This window comes from Dipodomys ordii, unplaced genomic scaffold, assembly GCF_000151885.1.
Source record: "Dipodomys ordii isolate 6190 unplaced genomic scaffold, Dord_2.0 Scaffold86, whole genome shotgun sequence".
In the NCBI taxonomy this organism is placed as follows: Eukaryota; Metazoa; Chordata; class Mammalia; order Rodentia; family Heteromyidae; genus Dipodomys; species Dipodomys ordii.
Window position 1 is genome coordinate 3,094,821 of NW_012267302.1, and position 15,174 is coordinate 3,109,994.

Genomic DNA, 15,174 nt, shown 5'->3' on the forward strand with positions numbered 1-15,174 from the left:
AGGACCCTAATGATATCCAGAATGGTCGAGGAGCATTAGCTTCAAAGACATCCTTCAGAGTTAGAACAATGTACTCCAAACTTCTGTTAATGTTGACATTTTTACTTTTTCTCTTGAAAAGTGAATGGACTTAATGGCTTCTAGAATGGTCACTTCTTTTCAGAAGACTTTCAATATAGTTTGTCTCTATCACAGATATCACTATCTAAGATAGATAGATAGATAGATAGATAGATAGATGCTGATTATATATAAATACACACATATATAATTTTCCTTGGTTATCAGAGACATCACTATCGATCATAGACAGGCAGACAAATACTGATTTATATATGTAATATATATTTATATAATATATTTTATATATGATTACTTGGAAATAGTCTTAGTGCCTGACCAGGCACTGATGGCTCAAACCTGTAAACCTAGGTATTCAGGAAGCTGACATCTGAGGACCACAGTTTGAAGCCAGACTGGGCAGGAAAGTCTGTGAGACTCTTATTTCCAATAAACTACTCAAAAAAGGCCAGAAGTGGTGCTGTGGCTCAAGTCATAGAGTGCTAGACTTGAGCAAAATCTTTTGCTCACAGGCAGTACCCAGGCTCAGAGTTCAAGCCCCAAGACTGGCCAGAAAAAAGGAATTGTCTGCCTGGGCTGGCTGCAAGTCAGAACTCTTAAGATCTCAGCCTACTGAGTAGCTAGGATTATAGGTGCCAGCCATGGGTGCTCAGCAACAACATTAATCTTACTATACATCTCCATTAGAGTTCTTGGGTGACCAGGGTGTCAATGAACCGTAATATTTTAAATGGAATGTTTTGGCCTGAGCAGTAGATTTCCACAGTCTGCTTAAAATAATTCAGAAAACCATATTGTAAGCAGATGTGCTGTCTTTCAGGCTTTGTTGTCCTTTTATAAAGCACATATAGACTGTTTTAATATAATTCTTACAGACCCTAATAGTATTCAGAATGGTAAAGATGCGTTACCTTTTACTTAAGTTTGCTAGCTCGTTAAGCTATCCTTTGAAGCTTTGAAACCAAGCATTGACTTCTCTCTAGCTCTGAAGTCCTCCTTTTTCAATACAAGGCTTTTGCATGTGCATTGAAAATCCTTTGTGGACAATGGGCCCTGCAATAATTACCTCCATCTGATTAATTTGTTGCAGCTTCTATATCAGCTCTTACTATTTCATCTTGCACTTTTATAGTATAGATTTTTTTCCCCTTGAATTTCAAGAAGGAACTTCCATAGCTTCCTAATTTTCTTCTGCAGCTTCTTCAATCTTCACAGAAATAAAGACATTGTTAGGCCCATAGAATTAAAGTACAAGTTAGGACCTTGTAGTGAACTAGAATTGGGCTCCAGGAAATATTGAAACTGGTTTACTCTTTTACCTGGACCATTAAAACTTTGTCCTGATCAGTAATAAGGATGTTTTGCTGTCTTATCCACGCATGTATGGAAGTAGCATTTTAATTCGCTTCAATAATTTTTCCTTTGTATTTGCAAGTTGATTGTTAAGCAGCTTTTGACATGCTTTCCTCTCGAAACTTAATCATTTCTAACTTTTTATTTAAAGCTGAGACATTTGGCTCATCTTTTATTTGAACACTTAGAGGCCATTATGAAATTATGAATCAGACTAATTTGAATGTTGCTGTTACTCAGAGAACAGAATGGCTCAAAGAGAGCTACAGGAAGAGATACAGTAATGGTCAGTCAGCATACATGTTTATTAAGTTTGTGGTTTATATGGGCACATTTTGTGGTACATCAAAATGATGATAAAAATAACAAAAGATAATAAATTATCATAACTGTTATAATAATAACAAAAGGGTATGGAATATTTAAGAATTTCCAAAATATTCTGAGACAAAGCATGCACATGCCATAAGAAAAATGTGGTACCAATTGCACTGCTCATTGCAGAGGTGCCACAAAATGCCAATTTGCAAAAGAAAACCAAATATCTACAAAGCAAAATAATGCTGTATATAGATAGATATACCTTTGTATACAAATACAAGTTTATAATAGTGTCTCTTGACTTGTCTAGCTCCACAGAGTGTTAGCATTTCCCTCTTCCTTATTAGTAACTTCTGTGATATTGGGAAAGTTGGTCGTCATTATTTGGTATATATTTACTTATTTTCCCAATTTTAGTATACTGGTTAAAGCAGTTTGGAAATTGCTAAATCTTACCTGTGACAAACAACTTACCTGTGATAAACAACTTTACTGGGAATGGCATATTTAAGACATATTAAGCTCATAGTATCTAAGTAAAATATTGTTTGCTACAGTTATTTTCTGTTCCTTTCCAGTACTTGTATTAAGTTACAACATACACATTTAACATAGACTAATTTATCATAGTTCATTTTCTATTTTGAGTTTCTCAAACATCAATATTAATACTTTAAAATTTGTGTTTCTTCACTAAAAGTAATTCACTGTGGTATACAGTGACATTTTGACACAGAATCAAGAATGCACCCCTACCTATTCTAAACAGTTCAAGCATCCTAAGAATTCAAAAGTGTTGCTTTTTTATAGTCAACCCCTCTCCACACTTACATGTCCTAGGAAATATCACTGTTTATAGCTTTATCATTTTATATTTTCTAAAATGTTACATAAATGAAATCATATGATTATAACCTGTGGTTTCTGGCTTCTTTCACAAGATCTAATCTTATGTGAATCAGTTGTTCATTTTTGTTATATAAACTTACAGTTTAAAGTAGAGAGGCTGGTAAGGTTGCTCAGTGGTAGAGTGCTTGCCTTTCATGCATGAAGCCCTGGGTTTGATGCCTCAGCACCACATAAGCAGAAAAAGCAGAAAGTGGCACTTTGGCTCAGTGGTAGATTGTTAGCTTTGAGCTGAAGAGCTGAGGGACAGCACCCAGGCCCGGAGCTCAAGCCCCAAAACTAACAACAACAACAAAAAAGTAGAAATTATGCGTCTTCATATGATACTTTCTGCCTTTTGAGGGTTTTTAGTTTATTTTAATCTGTACTGTTCTCTGTGTGTTTGTGAAGCCTTTATTATAGGGATTACCTTTACATCTGTAATTCTCACTAATTCTCACTAGTATTTCCTTGTTTCCTTTTCTTTTTCTTTTTTTTAAATATGGAACGCTTCACGATTTGCGTGTCATCCTTGTGCAGGGGCCATGCTAATCTTCTCTGTATCGTTCCAGTTTTAGTATATGTGTTGCCGAAGCGAACACTCCTTGTTTCCTTTTCTTGGAAAGTATTTTTCTTCCATTTGTGTTTTAAAGTATACCTAGACCTCAGTCACATGATTTCTCGTAACTTTAGCATTTCTGTGACCCTCGCTTATATAACATGAAGAAATCTTATTTAAAGTCAGATTCTCTTAAGTTTCTAGATACATTTGTATTCTGTTCTCTAACTCTCCATACTTTTTCCCAAGTATTTTTTGTTGGTTCCCCCCCACCCCCCGCCCCAAATGCTTGAGCCTGCCCTTCTCCTTCCTCTCCCTCCTTCACTCAGCCTTTTGTTTTCCCCTTTGTTCAAAGCTATGCTCTACTACTTGAGCCACAACCACACTTCCAGCTTGTTGCTAGCTAATTGTACATAATAGCCTCAGAGTTTTCTATCTAAGCTGGTTTTGAACCTTGATTCTCCTGCCTTAGCCTCATGAGTAGCTAGGATTACAGGTTTGAGCCACCAGGCCCCATCATGTACTGGTGTACTCATGTTGAGAGTTCAACAATAAAACCAGAATCAATTTTCACAGCCAAACTTCCTAATAGTTTGTTCAAGTTTGTTCTTAGTATAGTATATTCATAAAATCATAAACTATAATTTCCAAGTTCTTTTATGTTCAGTTTTGTGTCTCTTAATTATGCTTACATGATGGTTTGGCCAGATAATAAAATTCTTAGCTAGGCTTTCTTGAGAAAATAGGCATCATTCCATTGTCTTACCATTTCAAATGAGGCTTTGAAGAGTCCCAGCACTCACATATCCAGCTTCACTGGCAACTCTCAGTTCTCTTATCTACTTTTATGTTTCTGCCATCTGGCATATATATATTCCTTTGTTTATTTGTGTTTTCTGCCTCTATCTCAGAGTATACAAGGATCTATAGTAAAGGGATTTGGTCTGATTTGTTCCATGATGATTTCCAAGGGCCTATAAATTAGAACTTAATATAATTAGTATATATCTAATAAACATTTGTTGAAACTTAATGAGGTGAGACCAATTGTATTCTAGTTTCCTTCCTTATTCTTTCCTTTGATCGTTTTGCTGGGTCACCAACAGATTTGTTTTTAATTCTGAATTTTTTATATCTTTACTAGAATGCTGTGTTTTTTCCAACTACAGATATAGGTATTATTTCTAGAAATATTTCACATATATATCTATATCAAGATTGGAATTTCTGGCCTGGTTTTCTTTCTGTATCCCTTTTAGTTACTTCAAATCATTGGTGTAGAATTTCTTTGCTGTACTGCTATTCTGTTTCCCAAGGTGATTTGAATGTACATTTATTGGATGTCATATTTAGCCTCAACTCTAGAATGTTCTCCTGTATATATACTGTTTTCATCTCTTTGTGATATATTTTCTTTGCTGTTTAAATGTTTTCTATTATTTTGGAAGGTTTGTGTAGCTTTGGCATATGTATTATACATTTTATATTATATATAAATTATATGTAATATACAATTATATATAAGGCCTTAGTCACCTATTTCCTCATGACATTTCTGTTATAAATGCTATCTTTCAATCCCTATTAAGAACTAGGGATTATGATACTATAATGATAAAAATCTGTCTCAATAATTATTTTGCTTTGTCTTTTTGTTTTAAGTTTTTTGTTTTGTTTTTGTTTTTGTTGGTCCTGGGGCTTGAACTCAGAGTCTGGGCGCTGTCTCTGACCCGCTTTGTGCTCAAGGCTAGCACACTACCACTAGAGCCACAGTACCACTTCAGGGTTTTTACGTAATTAATTGTAGATAAGTCTCACAGGGAGTTTTCTCCCCAGACTGGCTTCAAACTGTGATACTCAGATCTCAGCCTCCTGAGAAGCTAAGATTACAGGTGTGAGCCACTGGCATTTTGTTTTGTTTTGTTGGTCTTGGGGCTTGAAGTCTGCACATGGGCACTGTCCCTTAACTCTTCAGCTCAAGGTTAGCGCTCTACCACTTGAACCACAGCACCACTTCTAGCTTTTTCTATATATGTGGTGCTAAGGAATTGATCCTCATGCATGCAAGGTAGGCACTCTGCCACTGTGCCACTTTCAAGGCAAGCACTCTACCACTTGGGACCCAGCACCACTTCCTAGATTATATTTTAAACATTACTTTTTTCAGTTTTCTTCCTCATTGTTTCTGATTGTGTATGTGTTGTATCATCTTCATTTATCTTCCTTTTCATTCACATGGAGAGGGGAAAAAAGTAACACATTCTGTCACTTTTTTCTAATCTCATTTCATTTCTTCGTTGTCACATAATAGATTTTCATTTGGATGTTTTCATTTCAGTGCTTTGTATTTTTGATACTGCTTTATCTTTCTATTGCATTTCTTCTCAGCTACTGTAATTTATAAACAGATTTATTTTTCTACTGTTTTTATCATTTTCTTATAAATTTTTATTAGTTGCTATTTTGTTTGACTTACTTTATATAGACCTGACCACCATATCTTTACTATTTTTTGGGGGGGGGGTGTTCCGGTTGTGGGGCCTGAACTCTGGGCCTGGGCTCGGTCCCTCAGCTCTTCAGCTCAAGGCTAGCACTCTACCACTTGAGCCACAGCGCCACTTCCAGCTTTTTTCTTTTTGCTTATGTGGTACTGAGGAATCAAACCAAGGGCCTCATGCATGCAAGCAAGGCAAGAGCTCTAACACTGAGTGACCTTCCCAGCCCCTCTTTACTATATTTTTATCAGTATGTTATCTCCATTTCTATAATGTTTTTTTACCTTTTATACTCAGCCCAGCCAGCTTATATTTTACCTTCTACTAACATTTCATCGTAGCTTCCCCCATGCTTTGGTATATTGGCTTAGTATGGATTATCGTTCATAAAATTGATCCCTGCATTTAATTCAATTTTATGTCATTTATTGCCGTATATTTCTTTTAAATGCTTTATGTGTTACATACTTCTCTAGATTATTTTTCTCTTCTGTACAGATTCTAGTTATGTTCATTTTTTGTTTTGATTTTATTTTTGGCTTGTTCATTTTGATTTCTCATATTTGAGTAAGATAATTTTCTGTGCCAGCTATCTTATAGTAGATTCAAATAAGGAAGGGGGCTATAAATCTATGTCAAAATACCAGGAAATTGCCTTATGATCCATAAGAATATAATAGAAGATGATTTTACTTTTTATTACCACTATTCTTTTTTGTTGTTGTTGGTCGTGGGGCTTGAACTCTTCTGCCTGAGCACTATCTCTCAGGTTGTAGTAGGAAGACCCCTACTCAGGCAGGCAAGCCCACCTAGTCATCCAGAGTGACAGAGCCCACTGTAACAAAGTTGTTAACAAAGAAGCAACTTTATTGAGAAGGTTCCTACACTGACCCAACACAGGCATGGGAGCTGATACTGTGGCCCCAAGTAGCCACCATTCTTTGGTTTTAAAAGGCAAAATCCATGAGGTGGAGCTTGGTCAAGTGCAGGTGACCAATGGGATCATAACACACACAAAGGATTGTACAGTCATACCAGACCACAGACAGGTGGCCAATGAGGTTACAGTTTGTCTGTAGTGGCTGTTTAAACCAGCCTATCACCTTGGTTTAAAATGGCACACAAATTTAGTGGGTAAGGCGAGATCTACCTTTTGGTGGGCAAAAGGTGGAGTTTACCATAAGCATGTGTGTAAAAGGCCGGATTTACCATTGGTGTCACCAGATTACAACCTATCTGTTTTATGGGTCAGTCTTTAACACAACAATCAAGGATGGGTTAGGTTGTTAAGGGGAGGGGGACCAGATGCATTTTTTTTCATTACAGGAACTAGGCCCATCAAGTCTAAAATCCCTAAAACAACGGTAAAGCTCAAAATGGAATCATACCAGCTTGGGCCCCACCTCAGGGTCCACTTCCCATTTTCTGAGTGGTTTATTGATTCTTTTCTTTTTCTTTTTGTTGGTCATGAGGCTTGAACTCTGGGCCTGGGCACTGTCCCTCAGCTATTCAGCTCAAGACAAGAGCTTTACCACTTAAGCCACAGTGCCACTTCTGGTTTTCTGGTGGTTTATTGGAGATAAGAGTCTCACGGCCTTTCCTGCCCAGTCTGGCTTTTTCCTGCCCAGTCTGGCTTTGAACCGCAATACTCAGATGTCAGCCTCCTGAGTAGCTAGGATTACAGGCATGAGCCACCAGTGCCTAGCTTATTACCACTATTCATATGCACCATATAATCAAATTTCCTTTCTTTAGTCATTAGTGTCATTTGAGGGGAAATTCACCATAGTTTTGAACCACATTCAGATATTAAAAACATAGCCTTCTTTTGGGTTATTAAAAAAAATTGAAACTATTGTTTAAAATTTTTTTTTCTGGTCCTGGGGCTTGAATCTGCCCCCGAGCCACTCTGCCAAGGCTAGTGCTCTACTTGAGCTACAGTGCCACTTCCAGCTTTTTCTGTCTATATGGTACTGAGGAATTGAACCCAGGGCTTCATGCATGCTAGGCAAGCACTCTACCACTAAGCCACATTCTCAGCCCATAAATCAAAAATTTTAACATCACTAAAAATGTCTCTTGGCTAAATGTGTGGACACATCAATACCATTCTAGTAAAAATGTAAACATGACTTTTGGAAAATATTACCATAACAGTAAAGAAGGGAGAATAATCCAGACATTTCTGATGAAGAACAACAATGGTGCCCTGGCCCGTGGTCAGTCAACAAGGGCTCGAAGAGGAACTGAAGAGACAAACCAGACACAAGGAAGGAGACCAAGACAGGGTTCTGATCAAGGTCTGTTTATTGAACTTACAAGCAGGCTTATATACTATAAATGAAGGAGGAAGTGGTTGCAACATATTGATAACAGTTTTTTACAAAAAAAATGGAATGCAGGTGGGTGGGGTAAGTAAAAGATGAGTATCTATCTTTATGATACTAAGCCACTGGGAGGTCTGTTAGAAAATTCGTTAATCGATATGAGCTGACAATTGGCTTTGTGGTTAAGCAATAACTCTAGCAAACATAGCTTTAGGAAAAGTTTTACAGTGGTCTCCGGCACAATGGGAACTATCCTTCCATAAGTCAAAATAAGCAACTTTTTGTTGTTGTTGTTGTTGTTGGTTTTGGGGCTTGAACTCTGGGCCTGGGCTCTGTCCCTCAGCTTTTCAGCTCAAGGCTAGCACTCTAACACTTGAGCCACAGAGCCATGTTGGTTTTCTAAGTAGTTTTTTGGAGATAAGAATCTCATGGACTTTCCTGCCAAGGCTGGCTTTGAACCGGGATCCTCAGATCTCAGCCTTCTGAGTAGCTGTGATTACAGTCTTGAGCCACCACACCCAGCTTCAAATAAGCAATTTTTTAATTAAGACAATATGTCCAGTTGTAGACCAGTGTAATAAGACAGAGAAAGGCTCCTCATACATAGTAATTTAATTTGTGAAAGAGCTATATTGCAACTCAATGAGGAAATGGCTGTTTATTCAATACATGGGTCTGGTAAAAAAATTTCCATTATAAAAGAAAGAAAGAAACCAAATACCTGTTTTACAATGTATTGGTCTGGTTTTTGTTATTATAATGAATACTTCAAACTGGCTAAGAAGCTTTTTAGCTCAGTTTGTAGCTCAGTACTAAGGCATTCTCAGCTCTGGTGAGAATCTCATAGTGGGTGGCATACAATGGCCAGAGCCTGTTGAGAGATAGGAAGACAGACTCAGGAGTTGGGCTTTCGATTATGAAACAGCTCCCTCTCACCAGAACTAATTCAGGATTTTGTAAGAATGACCATAATGTTATAAATATCAAACAATCAGTCATCTAAAAGCTTACCTTCTAAGCCTTACCTTTTTGATGTCTACACTCCTTCTCAGCATTACCATAACAAGGAAAAAGCCTTCAACACGTGAACTTTTTTTTTTTTTTTTTTTGGTCGGGCATGGGGCTTGAACTTTGGGCATGAATGCTGCTCTTCAACTCAAGGCAAGCGCTCTGCCACTTGAGCCACTGCACTACTTCCATCGACACATGAACTCTTATGGAACAAATCATAACCAAAACATTGACTCTATATCTACACACTAAATTTAGTTTTAGGAAGATAACTAACTGAAAGTTAAAATAATGACACTTCTAGACTGTAAGTTTGAAAAAATGAGATTGAACACTGGCAAAGACTGCTAAGTTGTACCATAATATAGTTAAGAACCTTTCTTTTGTTTTACAAATTATATCCTTTAAGACAGAAAAGCCAAGCTACTGAGTAGAGAATGTACATAACACAAGTAGGAAAGAATTAGTATCTACAATAGATAAAGAATTTCCAGTGACTTTATAGCTCAGTTGGTTAAAGTGCCTGTTTTTTAAAGAAAATTCTGGGTTTAGCTCCTAGTAGGGTCTTCTCTTCTACAGGGCACTAGTGTCTCTTGCCTGTAATCCTTGCTATTCATAAGCTAAGATTTTAGGATCAGGGCTTGAAACCCTAGGAGGCAGGAAAGAACTGGAGACTCTTATCTCCAATTAACCACCAAAAAAAGAAACAAAAAACAAACCTGAAAGTGGAAGTACCTTGAGCACAGAATCTCAAGAAAAGCATCCCATGCCATGAGTTCAAACCCCAGGACCAGGACCAAAACAAAAAGTAATTTTAGAGATCAGTATGGAAAATGTACACAGAATTAAATGAGTAATAAAATGACTGAAAATTTACATTAAAAGAAAAATTGCATGTCTAATAAATTAATGAAAAGTTACTATTCCTTATTCTTCATTATGAATCAGTTAAATGCAAATGAAATCTACAATCAAATGTCATTTTTCAACCACTAGTTGATAAAAATTTAAATGTTGTTCCAGATTAGGATTAACAACACTCAATTTGGTATTATTAATTAAAGTTAAATGTATGAATTCCCCACTATGCAGAAGATTTTGTTGCTTTTAAACACTATATCTGGTATGTAGATCTCAATCTAACAAATTTCTTTTTTTTTTTTTTTTTGTCGGCCGTGGGGCTTGAACTCTGGGCCTGGGCGCTGTCCCTCAGCTCTTCAGCTCAAGGCAAGCGCTCTACCACTTGAGCTACAGCACCACTTCCGGTTTCCTGGTGGTTTATTGGAGATAGGAGTCTCAAGGTCTCTCCTGCCCGGGCTGGCTTTGAACTGCGATCCTCAGATCTCAGCCTCCTGAGTAGCTAGGATTACAGGCATGAGCCACCAGCTCCCGGCTCAATCTAACAAATTTCAAATGGAGTTTCTACTTAGGAAATTATAAACATAATTGAAGGAACTGAAACTTGAAATAAATGTCTCTTGATTAGAAAACACACTATTATAATGAATCAATTTTGTCAGTTTTCAAAGTAACCTGTAGATTCAGTGTAATTCTAATTACAAATCTATTAAGTAGTGTAAATTGAGAAGCTAATTCTTAAATGCTTTCAGAAATTCAAAGGATCAGTTGTAGCCAGGAGTTTCTTGAAGACAAATAAAATGTGATGTGAAGATTTAATTTTCTGGATATTGAGTTGTCTTATAAAATTCCAAGAATATAAACATAATATTGGTCCAGTGATAAGTAATGAATCAAAATAAATAATCCAGAAAGACCAACCCTAACCGAGTTTTTTCACATATTTGTCAGCAATTTGTCTGAGGGAGTTTAACTACCTCTCAGGAATATGATGAGAATTAGATATAGCAAGGGTAACTCTGCTGGCACATCTAGGATAACTGAAATTTGTTTTGGTTTCAGGAACATAAAACTTCTTGCTGTTCTTGAGATTGACTTGTGTTTGACAGATCTCTATGTACAAGGCATTATATTAAAGATTAGGCAATTATACTATTTCTCAGTTGCCATTAGGTCTTTTATTTTTGTATTGTGTTCACTCCTTATTCAGAGTGGCTTCCTAACAATGATAATTTTTTTGTGGCTTTAGAAAAACCTCATAGTCGGGCTGGGAAGGTGGCTCAGTGGTAGAGCGCTTGCCTTGCATGCCTGAGGCCCTGGGTTCGATTCCTCAGCACCACATAAGCAAAAAGAAAAAAAGCAAGTGGCACTGTGGCTCAAGTGGTAGAGTGCTAGCCTTGAGCTGAAGAGCTGAGGGACAGTGCCCAGGCCCAGAGTTCAGGCCCCATGACCGGACCCCCCCCAAAAAAAAGGATTAGCTATAAATATTGAATAATAAATCTTGTAGCTATTAAACTAGGCAGGCCTAATTTTTGTTCATACTAATTAGGTAACATTTACTATTAAAAATGTTGTTAGGTGCTGGGAAGGTGGCTCAGTGGTAGAGTGCTTGCCTTGCAAGCATGAGGCCCTGGATTCGATTCCTTAGCACCACATAAGCAAAAAAAGCCAAAAGTGATACTGTGGTTCAAGTGGTAGAGTCCTAGCCTTGAGCTGAAGAGCTGAGGGACAGTGCCCAGGCCCAGAGTTCAAGCCCCATGACTGGCAAAAAAAAAAAAAAAAGTTAACAAAATGATCACTAGGAAACAGGTACTTGAAATGGGAAATGCAGTCATGGAAAGAGAGGCAGATGAATAAAGAGGAGAATGCAATCAAGAATTCAATGTATATCCTACAAAATTAAGAAAAATGATAGAAGGAGGTGGGTTGTGAAAGATAGGTTAGAATATTGAAGGGGTGACATTGATCAAGTTGCATTATATTCATATACTGCTTTGTAAGATGGCACACCCTTGGTACAACTACTTAAAGATAATAAAAATATTTTTTAAATTGTAAGCCAAGCATCAGTTACTCAAACCAGAATTCCTAGCTATTCAGAAGGTTGAGATCTGAGGGTTGTGGTTCAAAGTCAGCCCAGGCAGACAATTCCACCGAACTCTTACCTCTAATTACCAGTTTCTTGGGAGGCTGAGATCTGAGGATCATGGATGGAAGCCATCCTAGGCAGGAAAAGTCCATGGGACTTCTACCTCCCAAAAACTGGAGTGGAACTGTGGCTCAAGTAGGATTGCTTTAGTCTGAGCTAAAGAAAAGGTTAAGGACAATGCTGAGGCCCTGAGTTCAAGCCCCCAAACTGGGTGGGGGGGGTGGGGTGGTGCCTAGACGTGGAGATAGAGAACAAGTGGTAGAGTGCCAGCCTTTAATAAAAAAAACTAAGGAAAAGAATAAGGTCCTGAGTTCAAGTCCCAGTACCAGAACACTCAATAATTTTGTCATTGAGCTAGATGCAGTGGTTCATGCTTATAATCCTAGCTGCTTGAGAAGTCAAGATCAGAAGGATCATGTTTGACGCCATCCTTGGCAAAAAGTTCATCAGAATCCATCTCAACAGAAAGTGTGATTATACATGAAGCTTCCCAGCACTCAGGAGATTGTTGCTGGGGATAGGGTGTTTGAGACTAGCCTAGTGAGCAAATTGAAACCCAAATAGTTAATTAATTATCTTTCACATCAATGTATTATTTGGCATATATATCTATCTATCTTATATTTTCACCTAAACATGACTTATACTAATGAGACATTATCCATATAGATTAGCACCCTAGCAAATATTGAATGACTTCATATGATTCCTTATGATGTACAATAAGAATACAAGACAAGTCGGGCACTGGTGGCTCACACCTGTAATCCTAGCTACTGAGGAGTCTGAGATCAGGATTACAGTTCAAAGCCAGCTGGGGCAGGAAAATCTGTGGGATTCTTATCTCCAATAAACCACTAGAAAACCAGAAGTTCAAGCCCCACGACTGATTTTAAGAAAACAACAAAACATTATGTTTGTCCATTCTTGTTTAAGATACTCAACTTGAGTCTAATCATAAGGAAGGTATCATATCAAACTTCACTGTGAAACATTTAAAAAAAAACAGTGGCATACAAACTTTGATGCTGCTGTTATGAGGGAAAAAGCAGGGTAGGAGGAGATTATTTCCAATTAAGAGAGAGTAGAGACTTGACAAGTGCATGTACATCCTTCCTCAGAACTGCATCCAAAAATTCTTTAAGCAGAGGAGACTTGCTATAAAAGAATGTTTTAGATGGTTGAGAAATTTTAGATAAGAATTGCATGTTATAAAATATTGTGTCACTTACAATGACTTTTATTTATAAATGAAAATGTATGTCCTTGATCTTAGGAGAGATAAGTGATAAATGTATCTGTAACTAATTTTACAACAAGTCCTTAACAGGAGGAGAGAGAGAGAGAAAGAGAGAGAGAGAGAGAGAATGTGTGTGATATTGCAAATTGCAATTGATATATGGCCTGAGAGAGTTCATTACACGATGAAATTTTTTCTTTAGTTTTTTTTTATACTAAGTTGTGGAAAAATATACAGGAAAAAGATTTTTTAAGTAATGGCAATAATAGTTTAAAGCATGATATACTTTATATAACTTTCATGGGTTATAACTCTTCCTCCTTTCCTTTTCCTTTGCAAAACTTGGGATTGAACCTATGGCCTTGTACATGCTAGGCATTAGAGCCATGCCCCCACCTCTAGAGAATTACATTTATTTAGGTAGGAAGAGGTCTCCCCACTTTAATTTTCAGATATTGGAAACAAAATGTCCAAATGATTTTCCAGTTTCATTTCTTTCTCTGTGTGTATGTGTGCTGGTACTAGATGCTTGAAATTACACTCTCACTTGGTTTTTTCTCTCATGGTTGGCACTCATCACTTGGGCCATGTTTTATCTTTTTGCTAATAACTGCAGATAAGATTGTCACAGATTTGTCTGCCTGTGTTAGCCTTAAACCTCAATCATCAGATCTCAGCCTATGGAATAAGTAGGATAACCAGCACCTAGCTTCCATTTTATTTCTAAATGAAAACTTTTTCTTCTTTTGTCAGTTATGTGTCTTGAACTCTGGGTGCAGTCCCTCAGCTCTTCAGCTCAAGGCTAGTGCTCCACAATTTGAGCCACAGTGCCACTTCTGATTTTCTCAGTGATTTATTGGAGATAAGAGTCTCACAGACTTTCCTGCCTGGGCTGGCTTTGAACCTTGATCCTCAGATCTCAAGCCTCCTGAGTAGTGAGAATTATAGGCATGAGCCACAAGTGCCTGGCAATAATTTAAAATTTTTTAAATTTAAAAGGTCCAGTTTTCAGCCAGGTGCCAGTGCCTGTAATCCTAGCTACTCAGGAGGCTGAATTCTCAGGATCACCTTTCAGAGTCAGCCCAGCCAGGAAAGTCCTTGAGACTCTTAATCTTAATAAACCAATAGAAAACAGGAAGTTGCACTGTGACTTAAGTGGTAGAGCACTAACCATGAGCTGAAAAGCTCAGGAATCCTACTCAGGCCCAGAGTTCAAGCCCTACAACCAACAACAATAACAACAAAAATATTATAAAAGTGATGTACAGAGGGGTTACATTTTCTTTTTCTTTTTTTTCCTTTTTGGTTCTGGGTCTGGGCGCTGTCCCTCAGCTCTTCAGCTCAAGGCTAGCACTCTCAGAGGGATTACATTTTCTAAGTCAGGTAATGAATACCTTTTTTTTTGGACAATGTCACCCCTTCCTTGGATCTATGGTTCCGTGTTTTCCTTGGTTCAACACATACATATTGAAAATGTAGGTAGTGTGGTAGAACAGCTGATCTCTAATTATATAAACATTGAATTAAATTTCCCTAATGAGATTGTCCCAGTTTAGAACCTGATACTTTACTAATAACTGTTTAATCCTGAAGAATTCATTTCTCTTCTGCTTCAATGTCCCCACATACCTAATGTAATGGTATCTCTTGGAGTTTCAATGTGAGTGAGTTAACATATTTTAACATTTAGGGAAAGAGGCTGGTATGTGATAGCACCATGAACTCTATAGGTACTGCTGTTGTCATTATTACCTGGATGTTTGCAGAGGAAGGGTGACTAAGATTTTAAGAGTGGACAGGTAGGGATGGGAAGGTGGCTCAGTGGTAGAGCCCTTGCCTTGCATGCCTGAGGCCCTGGGTTCGATTCCTCAGCACCACATAAGCAGAAAAAAAAA

General features: G+C 37.5%; 1 pseudogene; it reads left to right on the top strand.

Moving 5' to 3' along the window:
• Positions 1-7,822: 7,822 nt before the first annotated feature.
• LOC105992644 overlaps positions 7,823-15,174 on the top strand; it is a 169,504-nt pseudogene continuing 162,152 nt past the window's right edge.